This window comes from Anomaloglossus baeobatrachus, unplaced genomic scaffold (genome assembly GCF_048569485.1).
Source record: "Anomaloglossus baeobatrachus isolate aAnoBae1 unplaced genomic scaffold, aAnoBae1.hap1 Scaffold_2751, whole genome shotgun sequence".
NCBI lineage: Eukaryota > Metazoa > Chordata > Amphibia > Anura > Aromobatidae > Anomaloglossus > Anomaloglossus baeobatrachus.
In genome coordinates this window covers 65,972-75,707 of record NW_027442245.1, presented here as the reverse complement: position 1 = coordinate 75,707, position 9,736 = coordinate 65,972, and the positions used below count along the sequence as shown (strand labels likewise).

Sequence of the window (9,736 nt, the reverse complement as noted above, 5' to 3'; positions counted from 1 at the left end):
AGTGTTTGCTGAAACTGAAATCGAAAAAGGGAGTTTTGTTGCAGAATATCGAGGCGAGCTCACGTATGCACTTACGATGGTAGACAACTACTCGAGATTTATGGTTGTGGTACAAGTCAAAGATCTAATGGCCCATACTGCAGCGAAGGTCTTCCAAGCACACTTATGCAGACCTCATGGCTACTCAGAGAGAGTCCTCACAGATCAAGGCACAGCCTTTGAAGCGGAAATCTTCAAGGACTTCTGCAGCTTTTACCGATGCAGGAAGATGCGCCACTACACCCTACCATGCTCAAACAATGGTTATCAACCTGCTCAGGACTTTACCCCATATTCCAGATGTGGCCTTACAAGTGATTTATAGAGGGGTAACAATACGTTGGGATCACCGGATCTAATCTCCCTTTTTATACACCCTAAAATCTTGTTTGCTTTAGAATAAACAATAACATCATAAAGGTATAGCAGTACCGTTTCAAAGTTTCGTGTCCAAGCAGCATTCCATCAGCCTCTGGAAGGTTCCTGGCAAATTGCACAGCTCGAAGGGCATGCTTTTGAACTCGCAGAGACCCATCGGGGTGGCAAAGGCGGTCTTCTCCCGTCTGCCTCAGCAACGGACACTTGCCAATAGCGACTAGTGAGATCAAGGGTAGAAAAATAATTTGCAGTTCTCAATGCAGCTAGCTATTCCTCAATACAGGGGAGTGGTGCTGTCCTTCTTCTTTAACAGGACCAACGGAGCTGCCAAGAGGCTACAACTGTCACGGATAACCCCAGCCTCCTTCATGTTGCTCAACATGTCCTTGGTACACTGGTAATGTGCAGGTAGTTTTGGCTTATATCTCTCTTTGATGGGTGGGTGTGCACTTGTGGGGATGTAGTGTTTGACCCCTTTTATTCTTCAAAAGTCTAGCGGATGTTTGCTGAAGACTTGCTCGTATTCTTGCACTAGCCTGTAGACCCCCTTCTTGTGATGTGAAGGTGTGGAGTCAGTGCCTACGTGTAATTCCTTACACCACTCCTCTGGCTGACTTGGTGAGCTGTCACTGAATGGGTGGGCTGAAGCAATGGTGGATGCTGCTGTTTGGATAGCATGTGTATCTACTGAGAACAGCTTATCAATGGTGGCAAATCGGAGCAGCTTAATCTCTTGCTCTCCGCAGTTCAACACTCTCATGGGCACTCTTCCCTTCCATATTAATGAATAAAACTATGATGTAAATAGCATATAGATACCCCACAAATGCAGATAAAAGTAGGTTATGGGAAAAGGGGGAAGAGAGAAACAGGAAAATAGTGGAATAAAGTATACCTTCCAGGTGGGAGAGGAAATGGCAGCACAGCCAGTGGAGTGAAGCAAGGGGAGCCTGCAACTAAAGAGTTGAGAGCGTTATCACATGGTGACTGAGCCTGATTGTAACAGGAGCATGAGAGGTGCCGATCCTGTCTTACCTGTGTTGGTGTAGAAGTGGGTGTCCTGTGGTGAGTCAGCTATGTGCAGTGGTGGCCGTGGGTTCTTTTTATGTGCGACCGTAGTAATAGCTGCGCCCACTTCCTGTATGGGAGTGGAATGCAGTGAGGGTAATGGAAGGCACGCCTGCGCATTTGTGTTTAACGTCGCGCATGTGCAGAACGGAGAAAAGGCTGCGCTCACTTTCTAATGAAAGGGGAGTGAGACGCATCTGGAAGGGAAGGGAAAAGATTAGGGTTTGGGGATGATGAAAGGGCTTTCTACGGGCAAGGATGGCAAAGGGTGCAGTGACGGAAAGTCAGGCAGCCTGTCCTGTCCTGTCCTGTCCGTCCGTCTTTTGTATCATGAATTGGAAAGACTGCAAGGGGAGGGGAGGTGCTTGTGTCCAAAAGGAGGAGTTATTCAGATTCATTGCAGTGGGCGGCGGCTGCAAAAAGCACCATTCTTCTTGTTTTTGCTCTGCAAAACAGCCTTTTCAAGGGTTGGCTTGGGTGACAAAATGTCTTCTGTAGGCGTGGGTTTGTCTCCCTCTCCCTAAGATGTGTCCGGTATAGGCCAGGGTGCCACTCAAGGCCGTAACCAATTCGGGTTATAGCTTCTCGGGCCTTTTGGGCTAAGATCAAGTGTAGTTTCGGAGGACGCTACCTTGGTCGGTACTGGAAGGTGCCTGGGATTGCACGTCTGCCGGCCTTGAGGAAGTGTGTGCGCCTTCTGGTGACACATAGCCCTCTTGTGCCTGGACGGTTCCCAGGCAACGGGAGGCGATCACCTTTGTTATTTTGAAGTCCTACTGATAAACAGAAAAAAAAAAAAATTAAATCTGTTCTTATCAGTTTAATATCTGATACGTCCCCTCTCTGGGGACCATATATTAAATGGATTTTTAGAACAAGGAGATGGAAAAAATCTTGCTCTGTCCACTCCACGCATTGACCTGGTATTGCAGTACCTCCAGGACCGGTGCACCCCTTCTTAACCCAGTTTCCAAGAAGCAGAACTCAATTCACCTGATTCAAATGAGCCCCATTAGTGAATTGAAAGAAAGCAAAAACTTTATATGCACCTCAATTTGGCCAATTCACTTTTCACACTTTCACCCTTTTTTTTATCTTTCACACCTTTTACTTGCTTTATTGATGCAAAAAGCTGTGCCAAATAGCAAACTCATCTCCACTCAACTTGACCAACTCTGCTATGTCCCGTGCAGTATCTTATTCTCAGTCTTATCTAGATCATTTGCAATTGAATAGAATAGATCCCTTTTGGCTGCTTATGACTGTGTAAAATATGTAGCTTTACTGGGCTGGGATGAGAGAATCCATTGAAGCATGGTGTAGGGATTGTGGTTCCTGTGTGCTAAGAAGAGAGGCTGGCACCAGCCAGAAAGCCCCATTGCAGCCAATAATCACTTAATAACTTTTTCAACTTGTCATCATATGGGAGGCTTCCATTCCTTGTAGTAGTCTAGTTGCCCACCTTTGAACTGACTCTAACTTCTGAATGTCCTTATTAAAATGTGGAGCCCAAAACTGGTTCCCATATTCCAGATGTAGCCTTACAAGTGATTTATAGAGGTGTAACAATACGTTGGGATCACGGGATCTAATCTCCCTTTTTATACACCCTAAAATCTTGTCCCTAAGCAGCATTCCATCAGCCTCTGGAAGGTTCCTGGCGCATTGCACAGCTCGAAGGGCATGCTTTGGAACTCGCAGAGACCCATAGGGGTGGCGAAGGCGGTCTTCTCCCCGGTCTGCCTCAGCAACGGACACTTTGCCAAGTAGTGACTAGTGAGATCAAGGGTAGAAAAATAATTTGCAGTTCTCAATGCAGCTAGCGATTCCTCAATACGGGGAATGGTGCCGTCCTTCTTTTTTAACAGGATCAACAGAGCTGCCCAAAGGCTACAACTGTCACGGATAACCCCAGCCGCCTTCATGTTGCTCAACATGTCCTTGTACACTGGCAATGTGAAGGTGGTATTGGCTTATAGCTCTCTTTGATGGGTGGGTGTGCACCTGTGGGGATGTGGTGGTGGACCCCTTTTATTCCCCAAAATCTAGCGGGCTTCCACCGGTAACCCGCTCCCCAGCTTGGATGGATGCTGAGGGAGCCCCTTTTGCCGCAGGCTCTGGCCCTGGGAACTGTAGCCTTGGCGGTGACTGTGCTTCCCTCTACGGTGTGAGCTGTTGCCTTCAATCGGGTCTTGACTGCTGGAAACCCTGGAGGTTCCTGTCGCTAACGGATTTGACCGGTTTTACGGCGACTCCTAGCCTGGTCGGGGTCCGTAGCCCTGCCGGATGGTGCTGGCTTCTCTTCACTCCCCGATCTGGTACCGGCGGGCCACGCCATCCCCGGTCCGTACGGTTCACTCCAATCAGCCTCTCCTGCAGAAGGTCACCACCGTCTGCCAACCTTGCTGAGTGCCCGGGCCACACACACGGACACGGTCAGTCTCCTCTCCTCTTCACTTCTCTAACTCCAAAACTGATCTCTAATCTGACTCCTTTTCCCGCCTCCAGGACTGTGAACTCCTCGGTGGGTGGGATCAACCGCCTGGCCCACCCCCTGGTGTGGACATCAGCCCTGGAGGAAGGCAACTAGGATTTGTGTTTAGCTTCGGTGTGCCTAGCCGGAGTGTAGAGCGTGTTGGTGTAGTACCTGTGACGACCTGGCTTGTCCAGGGCGCCACATTCCCCTATAGTAAAATGCAGACCGTCCGCGGGCTGCCCGTCCATCACCGGTTTTATTTTCACAACTGAAAAAGAATAAAACGGTAAAACATGTAAAAGCATCATAAACATTTTACAACGGTACAGCTTCCGCTCTTCTCCCACCCAAACAACCTGGCCCTGATGCTGCCCCTAAGAAGCGGGCAGCACCCCTTGACCCCAGTCCAGCACCAAGTTGCCCGAGCGGGTTCTGTCTCTTTCAGGGGGCCCACGTCCAAGGGGACCCCTGAACCCCCGGAGGATCGCCACCGGTTACGGTAGTGGCGGGCCTAGGCCATCCCTTTCCTCCAGGCCCATCCTCCCAAATCAGCCTCTCCGGAGGCGGTAACGGTGTCAAGCCAACAAACATTTTTATTTACATTGCACTAAGTTTGTGGTTGCCCTGCAAGTTCTCGGGCTTGTCCGTAAGCAGTTCCTTACGCAATGGTTGCACAGTCCCTACGGGGACAACAGTTGCCGGCAACGGCCGGTTTAATCACGGTTCAATCAGGTAAACTTCTTTGGTTGATCATCTTTACTTATCATTTAAAACTTTCAAACTGGTACACTCAACACATAAAGCCCCCCCCTTTTAAAGAGTAGTTTCCCTGTACCTAAGTGGGGGTCTACCTAGGTTGGGGCGAGTGGACCTTCGGGATCCGGTGTCAGTGGTGACAGGCAGTGGGGCAGAGGGAACAGTCAGTTCCTCCTCCCTGCTATCATGTGGGGCAGGCGGAGGCGTAGGGGAGCTGGGTACAGGTACATCCCTGGGCACTGGCTCGCGGTTAACCGTTTCCATCATTTCTTCATCCACGGGTTGTGGGAACAGTATCACTGGAAGGATCACCGCACCGTTCTGTGTAGGCCAGTCTGCTGGAAAATCACCCATCATGGTGTGGATTACCTCTTTTTCCTTCTCCACTGGACTGGGAACTGGAGCCTCATCCGCTACTCTCAATGCTGGTGGGCACTTCTTCAGGTGGTCTCGGGAAACCGTGGCCAAAGTCCCCCCCTGGTCACGGCTGATCTGGTAGGCCTTCCCATTCTCCCATCCTGTGGGCTGGACTACATACGGGGTTTTTTCCCATTGATCATCCAGCTTGTGGGCCCTTCTTTTCCGCTTCAGCACTACATCCCCAGGTTGGAAGGAACCGGCAGGCGCCTTCTTGTTGAAGCACTGCTCCTGTTGTCCCCGACTCCGGCACAAGTTCTTTTCAACATACTCCTGGACCTGTCGGTACTGTGTCCTCCGCCGAGTGTCCCATTCAGCTGTTGACAGGAGTGCTTCTGAAGCTTCCAAGCCCATTTCCAGATCCACTGGTAGCCGGCCGGGACGAGCTCTCATCAGGTATGCTGGAGTGCATTTCGTAGAGCTGGAAGGGATGTTGTTGTACATATCGACCAGGTCAGGTAGATTCTCCAGCCACAGGTTCCGCTCTTCCAGTGGTAACGTCTTGAGGAGGCCCAGGACCAAGTGGTTCATCTTTTCACAAATGCCATTGGTTTGGGCGTGGTAAGGCGTGGTCCGGATTTTCTTGCAGCCGTACAACTGGCAGAATTCCTGGAATACCTCTGCTTCAAAGGCCGGACCCTGGTCGGTAAGCACCCTCTCCGGGTACCAATGCGGTCAACAGAAATAAGCCTGGAAAGCCTTAGCAGCGGTGCGGCCGGTTAAGTCCTTAACTGGGACAACCACCAGGAACCTCGAGTAGTGGTCTACGATGGTCAGAGCGTAGGTGTACCCACTTCGGCTGGGGGTGAGCTTTACATGGTCAAGGGCAACCAGCTCCAGCGGTTGGTGTGTAATGATCGGGTGTAGGGGTGCCTTCTGGCTGGCCTCGTCCTTCCTTCTCAATGCGCAAGGGCCACATTCTCGGCACCAGGCCTCCACAGATTCCCGCATTCCACTCCAATAGAACCGCTCTCTTAACAACATCTCTAGCTTCTTCCACCCGAAGTGCACTGCACCATCATGGTATGCTTGCAGGACGGTGGGCACGTTAGCCTGGGGAATCACCAGCTGGCGGATCTTCTCGTGAGTCTTTGGATTAATCAGCTCGCGATACAACTTCCCCTGGTGTTGGTATAGCCGGGTCCATTCTTGCCACAGACGTTGGGCTTCGGCAGGGGCAGCAGGGTCTATCCCAGCAGAACCCTGTTCCACTAGAGTCTTGACCAGGCGGACAGCAGGTGCCTGGTCCTGAGCTTCCTGCCAGTCCTGTCGGGGCAGCGGATCCAGGTTCACCCGTTGTTGGTAGACGTGCACCTTCTCAGTGAATGGCCGGTGAAATGCAGGCAACTCGATCTCTTCGAGGTCATCATCCTCTGGCCCCTCTTCCGACAGGTGGGGCATCCGGGAGAGTGCATTGGCATTGACGTTGGTACGGCCGGCCCGGTACTTGATGGTGAAATCGTAGTTGGCTAACCTGGTCACCCACCGCTGCTCCAACGCGCCCAGCTTGGCCGTATCTAGATGGGTCAGCAGGTTATTGTCTGTGTACGCGGTGAACTTGGCTGCTGCCAGGTAATGGCGGAACCGCTCGGTGATAGCCCACACCAGTGCCAAGAGCTCAAGCTTGAAGGAGATGTAGTTCTCAGGGTTCCTCTCAGTCGGTCGGAGTTTTCGGCTAGCATAAGCTATTACCTTTTCCCTTCTGTCTTGGACCTGGGATAGAACAGCCCCCAAGCCCACATTGCTGGCGTCGGTGTAGAGGATGAATGGGCGGCTGTAGTCAGGGTACGCTAGGATTTCCTCTCCGGTCAGGGCTGTTCTCAGCTGGCGGAAGGATTCCTCATGCTTTTCTTCCCACACCAATGGGGCTACTAGGGATCTACCACCCTTGGTCTGTCCTACGAGGAGGTCTTGCATGGGGGCAGCCATCTTTGTGTACCCCTTAATGAAGCGACGGTAATATCCCACCAGGCCCAGAAACTGCCTCACTTCCCTCACTGTGGTCGGTCTCGGCCAGTCTTGGATGGCGGTGATCTTCTCGGGGTTGGGGGCGACACCTTCCGCACCAACCACATGTCCTAGGTACTGCACTCTGGGTTTCAGCAGATGACACTTTGAGGGCTTCAACTTCATCCCATACTTGGCAAGGGACGCGAACACCTCGGCTAGGTGCTCCAGGTGGGCTTCATACGTCTGTGAGTACACAATCACATCATCCAAGTACAGCAAAACGGTCCCATAGGCAGTCTTCTCTCGGTCTTCCGGTGCCACGGCCACCTGCCAGTACCCGCTGGTGAGGTCAAGGGTGGAGAAGTAGTTAGCGGTTCTCAGCGAGGCCAGGGACTCTTTGATGCGGGGCAGAGGGTAAGCATCCTTATGCGTTATCTGGTTAATCTTCCGGTAATCCACACACATCCGCATGGTGCCATCCTTCTTCTTAACCAGCACCAACGGAGCGGCCCAGGGACTACAGCTGTCCCTAATAACCCCTGCCTCCTTCATGTTCCTCAACATGTCTTTGGCGCATTGGTAGTGGGCAGGGGGAATAGGCCTGTATCTCTCTTTAATAGGGGAGTGTGTACCGGTAGGGATGTGGTGTTGAACCCCTTTAATCTGCCCAAAATCTAGAGGGTGCTTGCTAAAAACCCGCTCATACTCCTGTACCACCCGGTATACCCCTTCCTTGTGGTGTATGGGGGTATCATCAGTGCCGACATGTAGCTCTCGATACCACTCGCCTAACTCCCCCAGGGATGAGTGGGAACCGGCAGCAGGCGGTGTGACCGGGGGAACGGCTTCATGGATCGTGTGGGGATCTAGAGTGAGCAATTTGGCAAGGGTAGCGTACCGGGTGGTGCATGAATGCACACATTGTCAGGTTTCCGGGTTTTCCAGTCCTCTTTTGAAAGAGCTTGCCCTCGGTTAACATGGAGTTTTATGTTCTGTTGCCCTACTTCCTGTCCAGCTGCTTAAAAGGCCGCCTCTAAGCCTAGTCCAGTGCCTGAGTATACTGCTTGCTGTGTGCTCCTGCTTTGCTGCTGCTGCTACTTGATTACCTTTGGATCCTCCTGAAAATCTACCGACCGACTCTGGACCACACCCGGTTTCTTCAAACTGTGCCCGGACTCCGTCTGCCGTCTTTGGTCAGCACGTCTGCCCGGTTTCTTCCGGTTCATAACCATTCTGGACTTTCATCCCGTACGGACACTTCTGTACTTTACCGCTTGCCCCTTGTGTCCCGGCTGCGGCGCATTTAGGCCTTCCGGGGTTGATTGCCGGACAGTCCCTGTATAGGGGTTCGCTCTGGTGGTCTCCCTGGGGGAGTCTGGTGCGTGGCCCCGGGAATCCCCTTCGCTCCGTTTCAGAAAGGTATTTTCATGTGTTTGTTATACTGTGTATTTCCGTTGTGTATCTACCATGGTTACATATCATAAACATCTTGTACCACAAACTCGTCTCTGGCTGTCATTGCCCTAACGCTATCGAAATCCTCAAAACATACAATAGTATTACATTATACTCAGGCCACAAGAGGATTTCACTGGGGCAATGACTGAGACACGAGGAGTAGATCAGCTCTTTTCTATGATTAACTCCTTGCAGCAGGAGATGGAGGTGGTGCAGACTAAACTTAGAGATATGGAGGCACAGCTGGGCCATGATCACCAGGTACTGGGTCCGGCTATACAGGACTTGCAAGTCAGAGTGGAGGCTCAGGAAGCCGGCCCCACTACGTCCGTATCAGCTGCCGGTATGCCTAGGTTACCCCCATTCCGTTTCAATGGTGACCGTAGTCAGTTTCGTGGATTTGTGAACCAATGTATACTGTTTTTTGATGTACATGCTGATTATTACCGTTCTGACCGGTCCAAAGTGTTATGTATAATTATGTTATTAACCTCACAAGCACTGGCTTGGGCTAATCCTATGATAGAGAACCGGGACATCCGTTTAAATCACCTAGATGATTTTCTGACCGCAATGGCGCAGATGTTTGATGATCCGAATCGCCGTGCTACCGCTGAATCGGCTCTCCTTTCCTTACGTCAGGGAAAGCGTTCTGTAGTTGAATATGCCACTGAGTTCAAGAGGTTAGTGGTAGACACCGACTGGGGAAACAATGCATTATTGTCTGTTTTCAGAAAGGGGTTGTCCGGTACCATCAAGGACGAGTTAGCTCGTTCTGAATCTCCAGGGGATTTTGAACTGTTTCTCCAGCACTGTGTGCGTATTGATACCCGCTTGACGGAACGTAGACAGGAAAAATGGGCAGCTGTAAACCGTGTAAACAACTTTGCATTTCCTTCCAGAGAACCCGCTCTCAGGACGCCACGGGAGGCCGAGGACGTTCCTATGCAAGTGGACTCTCTGCAAAAGCGAGAGACCAATGAACGTCGCGAACACCGGCTCCGTGAGCGTCTGTGTTTCTATTGCGGTCAATCAGACCATTTCTTGATCGACTGCCCGAAACGTCCGAATCGCCCAAATAAGGTATTGGCAGCCATGGCAGAGTGTGACAACACGGACGCAGAGTCCGATATCTCTGAGGCAAGTGGACACTTGGATGCGGTATTTCCCTTGACTGTAATGTCAACCTCACCG

The 9,736-nt window shown here is 51.4% G+C and overlaps 1 pseudogene; it reads left to right on the top strand.

Moving 5' to 3' along the window:
- The first annotated feature begins 2,235 nt into the window (after positions 1-2,235).
- LOC142265713 (U2 spliceosomal RNA) lies at positions 2,236-2,442 on the top strand (annotated as a pseudogene).
- Positions 2,443-9,736: the final 7,294 nt, after the last annotated feature.